Raw genomic sequence first — 20,343 nt, 5'->3', positions numbered from 1 at the left:
CATCCAAAAATCAGGCACGCCTCAAAATATCATGAGTGTGGGTTAAAAATCATCAGACTTTTCCTTTGCCTTCTAGTTTCTGAGCCATTAGGTTGCACTTGTGTCATGTTCTCAAGCCTTCCATTGCATCACGCTGACTCAAGAGACAATGTGTACTGGAGAGTGACAATCCTGGAATCTTATTATATAGATAATACGTATATGATGTAATTATTTTGGGGTAAATGTCAAAACTGCTATTAGCAGTGATCGATGCTGAATTGCAGTGTTGTTAGCTCTTGTGATTTTACTGTGATAAACTGCAGAGCATGCCAGTGACTTCCCAGATGGCTAATTCTCTACAGTGCCTCTCAGGGTAGATTCAGATGACAGTGAAGAAAGTGGATAAATTAATGCTAAACCAGTATTGTATTGCTGGCTAAAGTCCCAGGGATTTTGGGATGATATGAACATGGTGTGGAGAGTGGCCATAGACTTGCAGCACCAATCCTCTCCTGCCTCAGCCACGGAACCTGATACCCACTGGAAGGAGGGGGTTCTCCAGGGTCAAAGTGCCCTGTTCACCCCAGCACAGATTCACCATCCCTGAGCATTCAATATGAGATTGGTTTAAACAGAATGATATTTCAAAAAACAATGAAGTGGGGATTCCTTTTATTTTCCTTCTGGATTTTGAGCCTCATTTTCAACTTCTGTCTGCAGCCATGAAGGCTAGAGATTTACTTTTTCCTTTTGTAAATGTAAGTTGAGATGCTCATGTAACCATATGCTTCTGAGAGGTAGGCCTTTAAGAAAAAAGCCTAATGATTGTGAGACTCATCAGCAAACTCACAACTGTTTTCACAAACAGTGAGATTGTGACGGAACAGGGATTGTTAGGTCCATAATCAGCAAAACTAAATGAATAAAATAATCCTCTTTGTACCTTTGGATAATTGAGAAACCCTATGGTATTTGTGTAGCATTCATAGCTGGGCACTGATTTTTAATTTTGCAGAATAAATTACTTTCAACATGTTTAATTTACTTTGTTTTGTCCCACATATGTAGCATTCTTTATATAACATCCCTCTCTCTTGCTATGAAAGCAGAAGCATTAGGTGTAGATATTATAGCATTTTTAGCCTGTGGTAGAGACAAGATAGGATTATTTTTCAAAGGAATACACAAAATGGCTATGTACTGTACAACATAGCGTCATTGAAAAGGCAAGAAGAGCCGGGATTTTGGGAGTATCTTGGTAACACCTCTCACTCTGAAAAACTTGAACCGTGAGTGCTATCGGTTTAGATTTCCAGTTTCTTTTGTCTGGATCAATGGTTGCAAGCATGCCCCCCACCCCCTTTATCTTATAGCCATCTTCTGTGCTTTCATCCAGATATAACTTCAGCTACTGGTTTCCATGAGGGATTTTCCCTCCCCTCCACCCCCTTTTCAGTGTAGAGAAAGACGCTAAATAAGAAAAAGGGCTCTGGGCAAATCTATGAAGCTCAGATTAGTAACTTAAAACAATCATACAACCCCCACCCAAAAAGCCCCCAACCTGACACCCCCCAAAATCCTCTAGAACTTAACACTACTAGTTCATTGTAATTTACTAGTTCGTTTCCAATGTCCATGTAACTACCCTAATTATCATGGCAACAACCCTAAACAAACAAATATTATCCATCTTTCTAGTCCCAAAATTCACACATTTAATACTGCTCTAATAACTAACAACAGCAGTTCCCCAGCTGTTGCTCACAAAGACATACCATGGCAAACATATTTTCACTGCACCTCCTAAAATATGTAAGCAATTGTTGGCGCCTAATAAATAATAATACTATAGATGGCTCTAGTCAAACAACTGCATTTCATTTAGTAACACAGGTACTTTTAACAGTAAGTAATATATGTAGAAGAATTAGCATTTCAGCCAGAGAGGGTTGGTGAACTCATTGGCATGGCTTATCAGTATGTCTGACAGTCTGAGAAATTAAAGAGCTGTTTAGCATGTGCATGAATATCTGTCAGAGGCATATTATGAGATTAATTTATGATTGTAAGGAAAATAAATGCCTTTAAAAATTATTCTAATGGAATTTTCTCTCTGATCACGCAGCTATTTGGCTCTTTTCACCTTGATCTGTTCAGCGGTTTATTTACATATTTCATAATTTGCTCCCCCATGCGATTTTTGTTTGGTAGTTTGGTCATGTAAACCATTAATTGTCTAACATGAACACACAGCCCTTTACTTCTGCTTGGTTGTGCAGTGTGAGCTTTACCAAAGGGTTTTTATAGTTGAGCGCCCACCCATCCCTGCATTCCTCATTCCCATCTAAGGGAAATACTCCACAGGAGGTGTGGTCTTTAGCCGGTAGGTGGAGAGGGAGGCGAGGAAAGAGACCAGCTGGGGTTTAAAGGGTGCAGGGACTGGGTTGCAGGTCAGAGGCTAGTATTCTGTTTAGTTCTATTTGGTAGCTCCCTGGTTCTGGGCATGACAAGATGTTCCTGCACAGTGGTTTTGCATGACCTCATGTTGTTTAGAAAATGCTTCATTTGCATTCTGGGCTGGAATCAGAAAGTTGGTACAGAAAGGAAGTATTTGTTACCCATGCTTTTTTTTCACTGTCTGGTTCAGTTTACCTAATGTTGACAGTTATTGAGGGAGAATCTGTTGTGCTGGCTTTCAAAGGTAACAACCAGGAAGAAATTTCCATTGCAATGGGAAATGAACTTCCATCCAGGCAAACGCCCTACTATTTTTATAGAATACACTAGCAATAAACTATTAACTCAGCACCTGTTCCTATACTAAACATTATGCAAATACAAACCAGGAAGGAACTTACCAATGTCATATGGCCATTGTCACTTTAGTTTTAAATGGCTAATGGCCAACTCAACCACCTGCCATTTGGTGAGTCATACTGCAATGTTAAATAGACTGAAAAGCCTTGAGAAAACAAGCAGCCTAGAAGTGGAAGATTATTCCTTTTCTTATCCTTTCTCCCTGGTAGACAGTTACAGCCAACTGAGGCACCTGCTCATTGTCCTTAAGTTCTTGATCATTTCAGAGCAAGACTCTCACTGTCAAGGATCCTCAGCGATGGATTGTTCCCCACTGGAGTCTGACTGGCTGTCTGTAGAGCCTGGTGCTTGTCCTGCTTATTTCTCCAGCCTCTCCTTTGACTGTCATTTTGAGCTTCTTCCCCTGTTCCTTTGTACGTTGCAAGCGAGGGCCATTGGGAATTGATTCATTTCACCTTGTGGGGCATCCTATCTGAGGGCTATGGTGTTTGCCAGGACCAGATCCTTTGGACTGCTTGACATGATATTTGGGCTTCTGCAATTTTAAGGCTTTGTATGGATTATCATGTGTGTTTGACTCTTTAGTGATAGACACGTGCTTTGCAGCTCAGACCAAGGTGAAAAAGATAGAAGAAAGGAGCACAAGAACATAAGAATGGCCCTATTGGGTCACACTAATAATCCATCTATCCAGTATTCTGTCTTCTGACAATCACCAGTGCCAGATGCTTCAGAAGAAATGAACAGAACTGAGAAATGATCAAGTGATCCATCCCGTTATCCAGACCTAGCTTTGGCAGTTGAAGGGCTTATTCTGATATCAGGATGATATTGTGATATGAGCTGTACAAACAGAACAAAACCAACACATATATATCTTTTGTAATGGGTTTTAGTTTTTATTTGCAATTATCTGGTTTTGATTTCTGTCTTGGCAAGTCACTAGATATTAGTTATGCAATCCAACCCTAAAACTGACTCATTATTGGTTTTAATACAGAAGCAGTGAAAGGCTCCAGATTTTCATAGGTAGCAATAATAAAGAAGAACATTGGATTTCCAGACAAGAAAGGTTACAAGCTTTCACTCTGTTGAAGCTGCATTCCTTGAAAACGTCACTCATCAAGGTCTCTAGCAACTTCTTCCTGGCCAAATCCCTTTGTCTGTAGTCCATTTTCACCAGGTAACCTTGTAGCCCCATTGGTGCTCATCCTGAGCATCATGCCCCTAATCCTTCTCACTGTCTTATTATCTTTCTGGTAAGTCTGTCAAGGAAAGACATTGATTATCCTTTATCTGTATTGTGAGGTGGTCAGCATACGCTTAGTAGCACTGTACAATAACAATAATCATCCATGGTAAATGGCCTCTATGAAATTCAGGAACTAAAGAATAGGAGGAAGACCCAAGAACCTGAGGAATGGGATAAAAGGAACATTTTGAACACAGATAAATTGAGGCTGCAAAGTGAACTGAGAACACTTGAAAAGCTAGGAATGGGGAAAATGGGGATAGGATTGTGTCCTGATTTGACTTCATGGAATTAAGATTTGATCTTTTCCAGAGACACTGGAAACTAAAATTGATGCAACTGGATTTTGTATCATCTAGGGGATTTTATGATAATCTGCTGTATTTCAAAGTAAAGTATTTTGCTCTGAAAATCTGCAGCTTTAACTGAATATTTTTATTTTTGGCTCTTTCCAAGTTATTAAAGTTCAAGTGAAGAGGGCAGCATTTCTTGTGTACATTACTTTTATTAACCACCACCAGGAAATCTTAACTGTAGGAGAAACAGATTACAGCATGATGGAACAGTCAAAAATGAAGGAAGAACTGCATCATCCAGTATTAGCCACATTTTGAACACTGTACCACAAAGAAATCTTCTCTAATGCTTCTCCTTTCCAGACTAACCTCCCTGAGATCTTTCTATAACCAGTGCTGGATTCAAGAACTGAGATAATAAGTATTCATTCATTATTCATCCACTCATTATAATGTCATTATAATATTGTCAGAGTTTGAAAGGTTTAGTGAGGAGTCACTAACACCAGGATATGTAGTGTAGTGACTAGTAATTATTTTTTATGCCTAAGAAGCTAAAATAAACAGTCTAAGAAATCTAAGAGGTTACCTGCTGATCTAGAATTGCATTCTCTTTTGCATAGGGCTTGCTACTAAGTAGTGCTGCTCCCACAATCCTTGTGCCTACAGTACAGACACAATTCAAACAGGAAATACTCCTCTGAACCACTACCACAAGCCCACTCTTTATATCCATGAAATTACCCAGGATCCCAAACCTTAAAGAACCAGCCTTTTCCCCCTCCCCCAATATAAAGCTGAAGATAAACTCTATGCCATTGATGGGAGCTATACTCAGTGTAACAGAGGGCAAAATTTGGCATCTTGAGCATTATAGACAAGATACAGTTCATGGCACCACTATATGACCCAGTCATAGAAATAACTCTTCTCCTTCCTCTCCCTTTACATAGGTGCATGGGAAAGAGTTAGGGCTCCTGGTTACAGTGACAGATGGGAATAACGCCCGGGGGAGGCAGGGCTTTGCATTAATCAACTGAATCAAATGCTAGGTTGGTGATTATTGTTCATGCCAGATCTCCTGAGTCACAGTCCAGTGAAAACTAAATTAAATGATGAATAGAATTCTGCTGTATCACCTCACCAGTTTACTGGCATCCATCAGCCAGTGGGCCACATTCACCAGACCACCACAAAGCCAAAGGTGCAAATAATTTCCACGATCAGGACTCAACTCCCCCTTCCCCCTGCTAGTTGCCATCTATTGCCCGTTACAGGCAATCCCAGTTATCAGAGAAGGGAACAAATTAAGTAGTAAGGCTTTCTAGATGTCACTGAGCATATATTTGCATAAAGAGAGACAAACAAAGAGAGAAAAAAGTTAAAACATTGTATATGTGGTTAGAGAAATTAAGTCACCATAATCTTTCTGGCCGTTAAGGGCAGCTGTAACTACTTACCTGTGTGGGACATTGCTGGTACAATGGAATAGATCTTGTTCTGGTGTGAATGGGTACACATCCACTTACTTCAGTGGAGCGATACCCTTTTACATCAGCTTCCATTGGATCAGGTCCATTACTTCCCCAAACAGTGAAAATGCAAACTCCCACAGACTCAATATCTTCTTAAAGGAGTAGGATCTGTTCATAATGGCCCTTCCCAATGTATTTCCTATCAGATGTTAAGGAGTTTTATGTTAACATAACTCAGGGACACTCAAGAAAGCAAACAATGTTTGCTGGCTAGCAAAAGAGCAATCTGCATTCCCATGAATATTGCATCCATACAAACAATGCCCTGTTATTACATCCAATACTATTGCACACAAGCAGGGATTTATAAGCATAGTGTACTACTACTCTTACCTATAAGGTAAAATAAATCCAGGATGGGAACAATTGCCTCACAGCATCCTTGAAGCCAGAATTCCTCTTACATTGTCAGATAGCAACAGCCTTAAATGTACTGTTTCTCATGATCTTCTACTAAGTCTGTTTGCTCTGGAAATGGTCATAAACTCTCATATTTTAAAAGATTCCTAAAGAAAACAAATACAGTTAGAAGCAAACTAGCGAGGTGGAGACCGATGCTCTACAGTTGCTTTTGAATCGCTTGTTTAATGCAATGGATTTGCTTTTTCAAATGCTGCTGCACACAGGGCAGATATCTTTATTCAACTAGCTTTAATGTCTCTTAAGTCATTTCCCCCACAGAGAACCATGTAAGTTCTTAGCCCAGTAGCATGTAAAAGTTCAGACTATTTTTAGCAATGAGCTTCACTTTCCATTTACCCAAGTCAAATTTCACCTTCCATTGTTCTGCCCACTGCCTGTGTTCAGCTCCATCTGTTTAAACCCACAAGTTTCTTTGCAGCCTTCACTGCTATAGAAGAGGTGGGGATGACATGGGTCTATTTCTGCTCTGGTATGTTGCTGAAACTTCATATATCAGATATTTAATGGCCTGTTTTTTGCAGCAGTGTCAGCATGGCCTGGCTGCTGCTGGGGCTTTCTCCTGTGTGGGGATTCCTTAGAAACGCTTCAATGCTTCATTGTTGGCAAAGTTGCAGGAGGTGGCACATAGGTTTCAAAGGTGGAGCACGATGCCGTCCCTGGAACCACCCTTCCTCAACCACGGGGCAGCCCTTCCCCAACCACGGGGCTGACCCTTGGCACTGACACCAGACCCAATTTGTGCTTTCTGTCACTGCATAGCCAATGCCATAGAAACAGCTAAGAGAGATGCTATTGCTGTTGTTATTTTGGCAGTGGCTGAGACTTTAAATTTGCTAGCACCAGCTGCTAATGCTTCCTCTGTTATGAATACAGAAGACGCTAAGGAATCAATCCTGTGTCCACAGGAGTCAGCCACAACTCTCATTGCCTTTGGTACGACTGGGAGTAGACCCTAAGTTAGGGAGTCTGCGATCTGATCATCCTCATGTGACCTGTGTGACTGTAGTTTTTGTAGTAATAGATGCTCCATTTTAATCACAGAGGCTTTAGAACATGGGGACGGAGAGGCTGCTGCACCTGCTCCTCCACTCATCATTTTGATTAACATTCAGACTTTTCCAGCCTTTGGGAATGAATCTTGTTGCCTGGCAGTTTCCTGAGGAGGGAAGCATGAGAGGGAACTTCTAGTCTGATGGATCATTAGGACTGGTTTTCTCCTTTTCCCTTCTCTTTTGCCCATCCCAACATTTTTGTTCTATCTCCAAACAATGACAAATAAAACCCCTAAACATCAACTACACTCCACAATAGCCATGGGCGGCAGGTATCATAGGCTGGAGGAGGCTGAGCCTCCCCAAACAGCCTGATGTGGCCCCGCCCATGCTCCACCCCCAGGAATGCCTGTGAGTTCTTGCTCTTTCATGGCCCAGGCTGGGGCAGGGCTGGGGCCGGACAGCCTGCTGCCAGGACTGGGGTAAGCTAGGGCTGGTGCCTGCCTGGTGTGCCAGCCAGGGATGCTGCAACACCACCGCCCTCCTGGTACTCCAGGACTGGTGTTGGGGCACAGCGAGCAGGCTGCCCGCTCTGTGTTCTGGGGCTGCGGACAGGGGCACTGGCCTGGGGCGGGGGTGCCAGAGGCTGTGGGGATCTCTGCCACTCTGAGCTCCAGTGGGGAAGGGGGCAGAAGGGGAGGAGGGGTGGGGCCTCGGGCAAAGGAGAAGGGGTCTCAGGCAGAGGGGGATGGGACTAGCTTCCCCCAACTGCCGGTTCACCCGCTGCCCATGATAATAATCACCATTCATGCCACTTACCCCCACCTCCTTCCTTCCCCAAGGAAGCAGATACCATATCTTTTCCTGCCATGTCCTAACTAGCATACAACACAGCTTTCTCTGACCCCCTGCTTTACCGTAAACTGCATCCCTATGTTTTCTCTTCTCCTTCACGGAGAAATCAAGACAGCAACATTTACAAGACCACTATGTCTTTAAAATGGTGATTTTGTTGATTTTTACACCATAGGAACAGATGATGATGCATAGTATGGTATTCCCCAATAGCCTGATTCCACCACCCTTATTTTGATGGGACAACTCCTGTGAGTAAGCGATGACTGGGGTGAGTAAGAGTTCCACATTCACAAGTTCCTACAGCTCCTAGCACAGTGCAGACCTGTTCTAGGTGCTACTGTAATACAAATACATAAATAACACTGCTCTACAGCCAAAATGCTTCTGAAATAAATGTTGTCAAACTTTACTAATTCTGGGTGACTGAGAACGAAAATGATGCTTAAAATTGTTGATTGGCTCTAGTTTTCAAGATATGATATTGGGTCAGTATATACGACCCTTGACTTGGGAATGGCGGAGGATAAGTGAGTTATAAAGGGAAGGGATCTCAATTTAAACCAGAAATGACTAAAATACATCTTTCACTGGATCTATGAATAAATCTATGACTGGGTTTGGACAGTACTTGCTTTTTAGGCAAAACAATGAATGATGCAATCGGAAGCTGGTATTGCGTCATACATGATATGAATTGCATCATGTTATTCCTAGAAGTCATGGATGATGCAATCATAACGAAGCTTACATCACTCTGCTGAACAAATTGCCCTATATCAGCTCTAGAAATCATACAGTGTCGTGCTCTCTTATTTGTCAGTGTTTGATTTTGCAAAGGGACACATTTCTGTTTAGTCAAAGTGAGCGGAGATGCCTCGTACTTGTGTGAACAGTGCAGATAACTTCTGCTATGTTTGTGGTGAAGTGACTTTTGCATCACAAATCGCAGTATAACCACTATGGTTAAGAAAGCCTATCACCTTTATTTTGGCTGCAAAATTGGAGATCAGGACAAGAGGTGGGCCCCACACATATGCTGCAACACTTGTGCAACAAATCTTCACCAGTGGTTGAACAGGAAAAGGAAATCTATGCCTTTTGCAGTGCCAATGATTTGGAGAGAGCCAACAGATCATACCAGCAATTGTTACTTCTGCATGGTGCCTCCAGTTGAGAATGGTGTGTCAAAGAAGAAAAAGTGGACTGTGCATTATCCAAACATTCCATCAGCTATACGCCCAGTACCCCACGGAGAAGGACTGGCGGTTCCTGATGCACCAGAATCATTCTCACTTGAGTCAGACGAGGAAGAGGAAGAGGATGAAACTTCTGGTCCTGAACCATCAATGTCACAGGACCCACATTTTCTCCCATCCTCCTCCTCTGAACCACACCTCATAACACAAGGTGAACTGAATGACCTTGTCAGGGATTTGGAACTACCCAAGAGTAAGGCAGAGCTGTTGGGCTCCAAACTACAGCAGTGGAATCTCCTGGCAGGTGATGTTAGGGTTTCCATGTTCTGTGACTGTCAAAAGGATCTTGTCCCATTCTTCTTCATGGAAGGTGATCTTGTACCCTGCAACAACATCGATGGTGTGATGGCAGCTCTCAACATCGTTCACGATCCAGATGAGTGGAGACTGTTCATTGATTCATCGAAGACGAGTCTTAAAGCTGTTTTACTGCATAATGGCAATGTTTTGCCATCAATTCTAGTTGGTCATGCAGTCCATATGAAGGAAACCTATGACAACATGAAACAACTTTTGAGGTGCATAAACTATGACCAACATCAGTGGCAGCTTTGTGGCGATTTGAAGGTTGTTGCTCTCTTGCTTGGTCTGCAGACTGGATACACAAAGTACTGCTGTTTTCTCTGCGAATGGGATAGTAGTGCAAGAGATTCCCACTACATCAAGAAAGATTGGCCACTCCGACAGTCATTGGAGCCTGGGAGGAAAAGTGTTCAGCATCCACCACTTGTTGAATCAAGGAAGATTTTGTTACCACCCTTACACATCAAGCTGGGTCTGATGAAGAACTTTGTCAAGGCCATTGACAAAACACAAGCAGCTTTCAAGTACCTCCGTGGAAAATTTCCAAGGTTAAGTGAAGCTAAGATAAAGGAAGGTGTCTTTGTTGGTCCTCAGATTCGTGAACTTCTTCGAGATGATGCATTTGACCATGCACTGCGTGGCAAGGAAAAGAAGGCATGGAAAGCCTTCCAGTTAGTGGCAATAAATTTTCTCGGAAACAACAAGGCAGACAACTACAGGTTGTTGGTGGAAAACCTCCTCAAGGCATACAAAAGCCTTGGTTGCAACATGTCACTAAAGATACATTTTTTGCACTCTCATCTAGATTTTTTTCCACCGAACTGCAGAGCAGTGAGCGACGAGCACAGCGAGCGGTTTCACCAGGACAATGTAGAAACGCTATCAGGGCAAATGGAGCCCATCAATGCTTGCAGACTATTGCTGGACAGTGACAAGAGATGCTCCATTTAAAGAATACAAGAGACAAGCCAAGAAGCGCCGAGTAGACACTGAATAGGACTAAACTATGTACATAATAGTTTTTTGCCTTTTGTTTCATAATAAATTTTATTTATATAACCCTTTTGCTGATTTTTAAAGTGTTACATGAACAGGACAGGTGAAATATTATCATGTAAAGCAACCATAAACACATGAAAAGACCTAGGTTTACAATTTATGATTAAAACTCTACTATCTACACAATATACATAGACATAAAATGTAAAAACTTAAATAACTTAGAAACAGTAGCCAATCAGTTGTTTTAATTGTCATATTTGAATTCAGCACATCAAAATACATAATAAATAGCACATTTTATCTCTGAAGCAGACGACTTCTCAAAAATTGTAGACCAGTGTAATAATCCTACATATTTCCTGACAAGATGGCAACCTGAGCCCCCCCGACATTTCCCCCATCTTGTTATGATTTGAATGCTACATGTAACCAAAGTAATCTCCTTGGTCACTCAGTAACAGACTTAAAAGTGGCAGTTCTTCAACAAAAAAAACTTCAAAAACAGACTCCAACGAGAAACTGCAGAACTGGAATTAATTTGCAAACTGGACACCATCAAATTAGGCCTGAATAGAGACTGGGAGTGGATGGGTCACTACAGAAACTAAATCAATTTGTTAATCTCTAAGGTGCCACAAGTACTCCTCATTGTTTATACAAAAGCTAATTTCCCCTTGCTAAATACTCACACCTTCTTGTCAACTGTTTCAAATGGGCCACCTTGTTTACATTGGCCTCATTAGCACTACAACAGTGATTTCCACTCCTTGTCAACTGTTGAGAATTGCCTACTTCCAACTTAAATTGAATTGGCTTGTTAGCACTGACCCCTCACTTGGTAAGGCAGCTCCCATCTTTTCATATGCTGTGTATTTATACCTCCCTACTGTATGTTCCACTCCATGCATCTGATGAAGTGGGTTTTAGCCCATGAAAGCTTATGCACAAATAAATTTGTTAGGCCTTGTCTACACTACAAGACTATTTCGAATCAACTTAGTTCGAATTTGTGGATTCTACCTTATGAAGTCGAATTTGTGTATCCATACTAAATACACTAATTCGAATTTCTGAGTCCACATTCACGGGGCCAACGTCGACTTTGGAAGCGGTGCACTGTGGGAAGCTATCCCACAGTTCCCGCAGTCCCCGCTGCCCATTGGAATGCTGGGTAGAGCCCCCAATGCCTGCTGGGGGGAGAAATGTGTCGAGGGTGGTTTTGGGTAAGTGTCGTCATTGAACCGTCAATCACAACCTCCATCCCTCCCTCCTTGAAAGCGCCATCGGGCAATCTGTTCGTGCACTTTTCTGGTCAGTGACAGCGCGGACGCCACAGCACTGCAAGCATGGAGCCCACTGCGATCATCGCCGTTTTCTCCTCCTCGCACTTTATCGTCCACAGTCAGCTGATGAGAAATCGGGCTACTTTTCAATGGTGCTGCAAGCACTGGGGGACCATAGGGGACGTTTTGCAAACATCAACGTCGGGTGGCCGGGCAAGGTTCCTGATGCGTGTGTTCTCAGGAACTGTGGGCTGCTCAGACGCCTGCTGGAAGGTAGTTTCTTCCCGTACCACGAAATAACTGTTGTGGATGTGCATTTGCCTATAGTGATCCTCGGTGACCCAGCCTGCCCGCTAATGCACTTGCTCATGAAGCCCTATACAGGCGCCTGGGACAGCGACAAGGAACTCTTCAAATACCAGCGAGCAGCGTGACCTGTGACTGTTCAGTTTCTTTACAGAGAAGCTGAACCTGCCCCTGTTTCTTTACCCACTGACTGTTGACTCTCCTCTTCGGTTACATACCCCGTTCACCCCGTTTCCCCCACTTCCAACACACGTGTAAACATAAAATACATGTCCCATTGTTACTGAAGAAAGGTTTCTTTATTCATGACTTTACGTTAAAGGGTTGAAACTGGGAGGCAGACTGTGCTGGGTAGGGTGTGCGGTGATGTAAAGACCGCCTCTAAACTCAATGAATGACAGGCTTCTGCTCCTAGAGCGGTCCGCAGTGCCGGAATGCTTCTTTCAACGGAGCCTGCCATCCCTCTTTTTCGAATTCTGTGTGCGGGCGGATATGTGACCTTGTGGCGGAGGAGTACGGATACAGATTCCTCTGCTGCGTGGCTCTGTGGTCCAGGACAAGGACCGCTGTATAAGATCTGTAACCGCCCTCCCCCGCTACAAAGTCACATCCCCCCCGCCCACACAGAACCTGGAAACCACCTCCCATACCGACCATGGTGCCTACTGACTGCACTGTGTGTGTGACCCGCTGCTAATCCTGCCCCCGTGTCTGTACCCTGGGAAAGGTGACTGTCCTATGCAATTAACAACCCCCTTCCCCACGCCCCCCATTCAAACACAGTCTTCTTTGAAAAAACATGACGGAAACAGTAATTAACAGCAAAGTATTTTTATTACTTAAGTAGACACTCAGGGGATGGAACTGGGATTGGGACTTGTGTGAGTCCGGAAGGGAACGACTTCTGAAAATGTAGGGTATGAGAGCTTTTTGGTACTTGAGCACTCTGCTGGGGTGCAGTGACAGTTTACACGGCCTCTGGCGCCCCTCCTTCTGGTTATTTTGGGTGAGGGGGGTATGGGACTTTGTGGCGGGGGAGGGCGGTTGCAGATACACTGCAGGGGGGCTCTGTGCTCCTGCGGTCCTGCAGAACATCCACAAGGCGCCTGAGCGTGTCCGTTTGCTCCCTCACTAGTCCAAACATTGTTTGAGTCGCCTGCTTGTCTTCCTCACGCCACCTCTCCTCCCGTTCGCTGTGTGAGCGCTGGTACAGAGAGACGGTCTCCCTCCACTGGCTCTGCTGGTCCGCCTCGGCTAGGTAGCAGCCCATACGTTCATCGAACATCTTGTCCCTTGTCTTTTTCTTTCTCCGCCTAATCTTTGCCAGCCTCTGCGAGGGGGATGCTGTGGCAGGTCTGGGGACAGTGGAAGCTGTGAGATGGGAAACAGGGAGTGAATTCCTTGCAAAGATACATTTTTGCGAACAATTAACTGAGTCTAGGCTGTCTCTGTGAATTCTGGGTTGAGACCCCTGTGCTTGCTGGGGCACAAATAATTTTCACGGTGGATTCTGGGTAAATGTCACCAGTCATTCCTTCCTCCGGGAAAGCAACGGCAGACAATCATTTCAAGCCCATTTTCCCAGAATTGCCCTGGCATACGCCATAGCGTGGCAACCATGGACACTGTTTTGCCTTTTGTGTATGTCACCATATGTGTACTAGATGCCGCTGACAGGCGGTCCAGCAGCGCTACACAGCAGCATGCTTTTGCTTTTGCATGACAGCAGAGATGGATACCAGCCATATTGTACCATCTACCATACCATAAATTGGTAATAAGATGGTAATAAGATGGGCATGGTTACCTGTCCTTTTGCACTGCACCATTTGGTGCTGTCATAAGTGCCCCTGGCCGAGCAGCCAGGGGCGCAAAAGCAAAAATTGGGAATGACTCCCTGAGTCAATGCCTCCTTTTTGGTATCTAAAAATAGAATCAGTCCTGCCTAGAATATGGGCAAGTGTACTAGAGAACCACTGTATCAGAGAACCAGAGAGCACAGCTGCTCTGTGTCAGATCCTGCATAGATTATGAGCTGTATGCTATTCACAGGGGGTGCTCCTGCAACAACCCCACCTGTTCATTCCATTCTTCCCCAGCCTTCCTGGGCTACCATAGCATTGTCCCCCAACTTGTGTGATGAAGTAATAAAGAATGCAGGAATAAGACACAGTGACTTGTTAGTGAGAAATGAGTGGAAGGCAGCCTCCAGTTGCTATGATAGTCCACATAGGACATTAAGGAGTGTGGAGGAGAGGAGCCCAGCATCCTGCTGCTAGTCCAGGGGCAATTGAATCTTTTCTTTACACATGAAGGGTGGGGGCTGATGAAGCTCAGCCCCCTGTTGCTATGATGATGATGGTTACCAGCCATATTGTACCATCTACCAGGAAAAATTAGGTTCACCTGACACTGGGGAACCTGACAGATAGTAGTCGGCATGGTTACCAGTCCTTTTGCACTGCCCCATGTGGCAATAGGCTGATGATGAGGATGGGTACCAGTCATTTTGTACCATCAGCCATCCATAGCGTGGGGGAAGCAAGGATGTTGGTGTTGAGTGCTGCACCATCGCGTCTATCTGCAGCATTCAGTAAAGATACGGTGACATGTAAAAGAGTCAAGAGAGGATTGTTTTCCCTTTCACTTCTGGGGGTGGGTGGGGGGGTGCGTAAATTGCCGAGCTATGCCCTGACCCACCGCGGACACTGTTTTTGTCCCTAGAAGCATTTGGAGCTCAGCCAAGAATGCAAATCATTTTCGGAGACAGCAGGAACTGTGGGATACCTTGTGTCCTCAGTCCCCCCTCCCTCCATGAGCGTCCATTTGATTCTTTGGCTTTCCGTTATGCTCGTGTCGCAGCAGCGTGCTGAGTCTCTGCTATGCCGTCTGTCCGGAGATTTTTTAAAAATACTTTGGACCAGGTGTAACATTACAGTAATTCCCCTAATTAGATGCATGAGTCTCCTAGCGAGATCACCGTGAGGACGGGCACTGAAGGAGATAGAGAGCGCATGCTGCATGAAATCTATCACGAACCACGGACCGATGCAGCCGTGGTCGGGGAGGCAATGCTCCCTGAATACCGCATGAAAGCCTCGCGCGGAAAAGGGTGCTATCACGGAGCACCCAATAAGGCAGCTCTCCCCAGGAACCTCCTGCTGATGCTTATCGATTAACGGAAGTAGAGCTTCGTGGAGATCTCCCAGGAGGATTTCTGATCTATCACCATATATAGAGAGACCTCCTTCTCACACACTTCAGATTCCTGTTATATTAAGAATAAAAGTTAACATGGTTAAAGCACTTACCGACTGCTCCTTCCCCTGATTCAGGATCCGGGTTCATGGCCGGGGAGGGTTGGTAGGGGATCTCCGTGACGGTGATGAATAGATCCTGGCTGTCGGGGAAACCAGCGTTGTAAGCGCTCTCGCCTGCCTCGTCCTCCACAAACACTTCCTCATCTTCCCCGTCCGTGAACATCGTCGAGGAACTGTCCATCGACACTGTCCCATCATCAGAGTCCATGGTCACTGGTGGGGCACTGGTGGCAGGCTCCGTAGCGTCCGTTTGCCGCTTTGATTTTTTGGTAGCCTTGTCTGGGGTCCTTGGTTTTCACGCGGCGATGCGTTGCATGACGGCTGTATCCTCTGTCTGGATCATGGCTTTGGAGACCTTCTCGTAGGTCTTTGCATTCCGTTTGTTGGAGCGCAGCTCCGAAAGCACAGACTCCTCGCCCCACACACCGATCAGATCCAAGAGTTCCCGGTCAGTCTAAGCCGGGTCCCTCTTTCTATTCAGAGATTACATGAACTCCTCTGCTGGAGAGCTCTGCATTGCTGCCGGTGCTGCTGAGCTCGCCCCGATGTCCAACCACAAAATGAGATTCTAACTGTCCAGAAAGGAAAAGGAATTCAAATTTTCCCGGGTCGTTTCCTGTGCGGCTGCTCAGAGCATCGAAGCTCGGACTGCTGTCCAGAGCGTCAACAGAGTGGTGCACTGTGGGATAGCTCCCGGAGCTACTAAGTTCAATTTGCATCCACACCTAGCCTAATTCGAGCTAGCCATGTCGAATTTAGCGTTACTCCACCTGTCGGGGTGGAGTACCAAATTCGAACTAAAGAGCCCTCTAGTTCGAATTAAATGGCTTCCTGGTGTGGACGGTTGAGCGGTTAGTTCGAATTAACGCTGCTAAATTCGAATTAAAGTCCTAGTGTAGACCAGGCCTTAGTCTCTAAAGTGCCACAAGGACTCATCGTTGTTTTTGCTGATATAGACTAACACGGCTACCACTCTGAAACTTGTAACCAGAATAAGATTTCCCTCCAGGAACTCATTGCAGCAGATCCTTGACCTCCTCATTCATGTACACACAGTGTAACACAAAAGTTACGGGAAGTTTTCAGTGTTGTTGTTGTTGTTTTTTTGCAAGGAGCTAAAAGGAGCAAAAAGAGCAGCTTCATTGGTGTTGGTGGGGGTACAGAGTTTTTAGGTTTATAGCAAAAATGAATGCAACTGCAACTGTCTGAAATGCTTATCTGTGTCTTGTCATTTTGCACTGAGGACAGAAAAACAGGCTGATCTTTGTTGCTTTTCCTTTGCTTATCAAGCTTTCCTTTTGGCTGCCGCTCCAGTTGTTATGCTGCTCCTTTAATAATTACATTGTTTCTGTGTGGTCAAAAGGTGAATAAAAATGGTCGGTGTTTGGAAGGCGTATTGCTCGCTGGGGATCAGGGCTCATAATCCATACTAGAAACAGTAGTAAAATTCGAGACCATCTGGCCTATTTACCTGCTCATGGAGAAGCAGCGGTCCCCAGGCCAGCTGGAGCTCTGCTTGCCAGCATTGCAGAAGTCCCAAAAGCTGAGATTAATGGCCAGATGTTCATGGAAGTTCAGCATCACCACCCTCTGCTTCACAGTCCTCACACCTTTTGGTCACAGAATCAGTTGCCTTTGGCTGCCGGGGATCACAGAAAATGGCCACAAACAGACTTCCTGAGCTACACTTTGTTTCTTCCTTGAATAAGCTGATTTTACACAGTAATAGAAAATGGCTGGACTGTATCAGTGAAGCTGAGTGTCTGCTGGGACAAGCCTTTGGCAAACTGCAGTCTCTAAAGTAGGCTGGGTATTTTGAGGGCTGTACCGTTGACCTGGTGACCAGACATTGAATGATGCAATTCAAAACCATGCCTAGCAGCAGCAGTTTTGTACATATAATATCAACAATTCCTGTTTAAGCTGGAGACGTTTTTCTCCCTCAGACCTTCTAGTTCCTGCTTGGGAAGCCTGTCACCTGGATCACAGAGCTAAAGAAACTTCGAGAACCGTAGCTTGCATGTTATCCAAATGCCATTTCAGTGGCATTGATTCCTTCAGGAGACAGTCCATCAGTGATGATATAGCGCCTAGACAGCAAGCATGCCATGTCTTGCAGCAGGAGAACATCAGCTGCAAAGCTGGGCTGCATTTGTTTTCTCAAGGCAAACTTTTGGCAAGTACTGTGTGTGCACCATCATAGCACTAGCCACCCTATGGGGACTAATCTGCCATGCCATTCATTGTAAGGAAATTTAAAAAAGAACAGGCCTATATGTGACTTGTAAGTTGCGGAAGGGTCACTCAGTCTGTGGGCTTTTCTGTTGGCCATTTCCTTGGAAGCTATTTCTGGTAGTGTAGAAATTCCTACCCCGTGAGAGGCAGATCCGGTGACTGCTGAGTGACCTTGACTGCTGCTGTAAACCAGTGACAGCTGGATGCTCAGTACCTTCCTGAATTAGTCCCATAGATAGCAAAGCAGGATCTTGTGGAAATCCTTGGGCAACTATGCAGTGTACCTGGACAATTCATGCTTTCTTTCAGAATGATATAGGAGGAAGGCTCTCCTAAGCCTAAACTTGGTTTTCACAGCTTCATAGATTCCAAGGCCAGAAGGGACCACTGTGACCATTTAGTGTGACCTCCTGTAGAACACAGGCCAGAGAACTTGCCCCAAATAATGCCTCTTTGAACTACAGCATCTCTATTTCCCGGCACAACTTTGGTAAATTGTTCCAATGGTTCATTACCTTCACTGTTAAAAAATTACACCATGTTTTCAGTCCGATTTTGTCTTGGTCAAAAGAATCTGGAGACTCTGTAACTTCCCTGTATCTTGATCAACAATCCAGACAAACAGGGGAAAAAATCCCTTGCTCTGCCATCAGCCAGCCATTTTTTTAAATTTAGGAGCCAACCCAGGTCAACGTCTGTTGTTAGTTTCTTTTCTGTATTTAATTTTTTCTGTTATTTCAATGAGATTTTTAAAGCCCTTAACAACTTTGTGTTTAATCTACTGTTGCGTATTTTGCTGTTTTCCAGTACTGTAGTAATCCCTCTCTTTTGGGATTTAATAGACTCAGTGCTAATTGATTCTTATTCTGAATAAAGTCAGTTTACCTGATTTGTCTACCAATGCCACTTGCATGCTTGTAACATAAATGTGAATGTAAGCTGGGAGTGTTAATGGCTCAGGTGATTATTAAAGGGTATGGAGCCTTTCCTGACTGCTGTTTTGAATGTGGCCTGGGTTAGAAATAAATGAATGTTATTACCACATTTAATGGCCTATGGGCAGTGAGATGGTGGTCTTAGACCAATTCCTAGGGGACAGGTATCTCCACCTTCACAACAGGTAGCACCATTGTTGGCAATTTCATTGGAGACACCAAAAAATGAATGGGCCTAGAAACTCTTACTCCCCTTCTCTCAGGACCTCCAGATCAAGGTTGAGGCAAACTGGAAAGATTAATAGGGGAAATTTTGCACTCTTTCTCCTCGTTCTGTAACTATTCGGTGAAAAAAACGGAATGTCTTAAATGTCCAGGAATGTCACTTTGACACCTTTCACCAACACCAAGGCAGTCTCTTGGGATGTACCATCCAGTTGCCTCCTCACATATGAAGGAGTCCTCCCCCATGGAATAGCCATGAAAATCTCCACTGATGTCCACTGGCTTGCCTACGTCATCCCCACTCCCTAGCCACCCAAGTTTATCTACATATCTTAGGCCTGGTCTACACTAGGAGTTTATGTCGAATTTAGCAGCGTTAATTCGACTTAACCGTGCACCCGTCCACACCAGGAAGCTAATTAGTTCGACCTAGAGGGCTCTTTAGTTCGAATTCTGTACTCCTCCCCGACGAGGGGAGTAGCGCTAAATTCGACATGGCTATTTCGAATTAGGCTATGTGTGGACGGAAATCGACCTTAGTAGCTCCGGGAACTATCCCACAGTGCACCACTCTGTTGACGCTCTGGACAGCAGTCCGAGCTTGGATGTTCTGACCAGCCACACAGGAAATGCCCAGGGAAAATTTGACACGCTCCGGCACCTTGTGGATGTTCTGCAGGACCGCAGGCAGGAGGACAGAGCCCCCCTGCACTGTATCTGCAACCGCCCTCCCCCGCCACAAAGTCCCAAACCCCCCTCACCCAAAGTAACAAGAAGGAGGGGCGACAGGGGCCATGAAAACTGTCACTCCACCCCTGCAGAGTGCACAAATACAAGAAGGCTCTCATTCCCTAAATGTTGAGAAGTCCTTCCCTTCCTGGCTCACCGAAGCCCCAATCCCAGTTTCATCCCCTAACTGTGTAGTTGATTATTAAAAGTAGTTTGCTGTTAATTACTATTTCCATCAAGTTTTTCTATAGAAGACTGTCTGTGAAGGGGGGCGGGGGAAGGGGGTTGTTAATTGCATAGGACAGTCACCTTTACCAGGGTACAGACACGGGGGCAGGATCAACAGCAGGTCACACACACAGTGCAGTCAGTAGGCACCCTGGTCAGTCTGGGAGGTGTTTTCCATGTTGTGTGTGGGTGGGGGGGTACGTGACTTTGTGGCATGGGAGGGCGGTTACAGAACTTATGCAGCGGTCCTTGTCCCGGACCACAGAGCCACGCAGCAGGGGAATCTGTAACCGTCCTCCCCCGCCACAAGGTCACGTAGCCCCCGCACACAGAGTCCCGAAAAGGAGGGATGGCAGGCTCCATTGA

General features: G+C 44.9%; 1 long non-coding RNA gene across 2 annotated transcripts in view; it reads right to left on the bottom strand.

The window, feature by feature from the left end:
- Positions 1–3,691: 3,691 nt before the first annotated feature.
- LOC123375079 overlaps positions 3,692–20,343 on the bottom strand; it is a 137,195-nt gene continuing 120,543 nt past the window's right edge. The window contains exons 5-7 of one of the 2 annotated variants that reach the window (XR_006581309.1): positions 6,216–6,388; positions 5,808–6,021; positions 3,692–4,064 (exon numbers count right to left, since the gene is read on the bottom strand). This is a non-coding gene — a long non-coding RNA (uncharacterized LOC123375079). The remainder of the gene's footprint in view (positions 4,065–5,807; positions 6,022–6,215; positions 6,389–20,343) is intronic. The other variant, XR_006581308.1, reaches the window with a different exon arrangement.

The sequence above is a fragment of the Mauremys mutica genome, chromosome 7 (assembly GCF_020497125.1).
Source record: "Mauremys mutica isolate MM-2020 ecotype Southern chromosome 7, ASM2049712v1, whole genome shotgun sequence".
NCBI lineage: Eukaryota > Metazoa > Chordata > Testudines > Geoemydidae > Mauremys > Mauremys mutica.
The sequence above is the reverse complement of the archived record's forward strand: the minus strand, read 5'-3'. Positions and strand labels throughout refer to the sequence as shown.